This window comes from Anopheles moucheti, unplaced genomic scaffold (assembly GCF_943734755.1).
Source record: "Anopheles moucheti unplaced genomic scaffold, idAnoMoucSN_F20_07 putative_Y_42, whole genome shotgun sequence".
Lineage (NCBI taxonomy): Eukaryota > Metazoa > Arthropoda > Insecta > Diptera > Culicidae > Anopheles > Anopheles moucheti.
This window is the reverse complement of record NW_026453692.1, coordinates 100,597-101,808: the sequence shown is the minus strand read 5'-3', so window position 1 is coordinate 101,808 and position 1,212 is coordinate 100,597.

Genomic DNA, 1,212 nt, shown 5'->3' with positions numbered 1-1,212 from the left:
TGAAGTTCCACCAGGAATGAGTTTTCATGCAAAAACTGTCTATTTCAACTTAATTCATCCATCTGATTCGAACTTTGTACTTTGCTATGAAGTTCCACCAGGAATGAGTTTTCATACAAAAACTGTCTATTTCAACTAATTTTGTCCATCCAAAACGAACTTTGTACTTTGCTATGAAGTTCCACCAGGAATGAGTTTTTATGCAAAAACTGTCTATTTCAACTTAATTCGTCCATCTGATTCGAACTTTGTACTTTGCTATGAAGTTCTACCAGGAATGAGTTTTTATGCAAAAACTGTCTATTGCAACTAACTTTGTCCATTTAAAACGAACTTTGTACTTTGCTATGAAGTTCCACCAGGAATGAGTTTTCATGCAAAAACTGTCTATTTCAACTTAATTCATCCATCTGATTCGAACTTTGTACTTTGCTATGAAGTTCCACCAGGAATGAGTTTTCATACAAAAACTGTCTATTTCAACTAATTTTGTCCATCCAAAACGAACTTTGTACTTTGCTATGAAGTTCCACCAGGAATGAGTTTTCATGCAAAAACTGTCTATTTCAACTAACTTTGTCCATCCAAAACGAACTTTGTACTTTGCTATGAAGTTCCACCAGGAATGAGTTTTCATACAAAAACTGTCTATTTCAACTAACTTTGTCCATTTAAAACGAACTTTGTACTTTGCTATGAAGTTCCACCAGGAATGAGTTTTCATACAAAAACTGTCTATTTCAACTAAATTGATCCATCCAAAACGAACTTTGTACTTTGCTATGAAGTTCCACCAGGAATGAGTTTTTATGCAAAAACTGTCTATTTCAACTTAATTCCTCCATCTGATTCGAACTTTGTACTTTGCTATGAAGTTCCACCAGGAATGAGTTTTCATGCAAAAACTGTCTATTTCAACTTAATTCGTCCATCCAAAACGAACTTTGTTCTTTGCTATGAAGTTCCACCAGGAATGAGTTTTCATACAAAAACTGTCTATTTCAACTAACTTTGTCCATCCAAAACGAACTTTGTACTTTGCTATGAAGTTCCACCAGGAATGAGTTTTCATACAAAAACTGTCTATTTCAACTAACTTTGTCCATCCAAAACGAACTTTGTACTTTGCTATGAAGTTCCACCAGGAATGAGTTTTCATGCAAAAACTGTCTATTTCAACTTAATTCGTCCATCCAAAACGAACTTTGTACT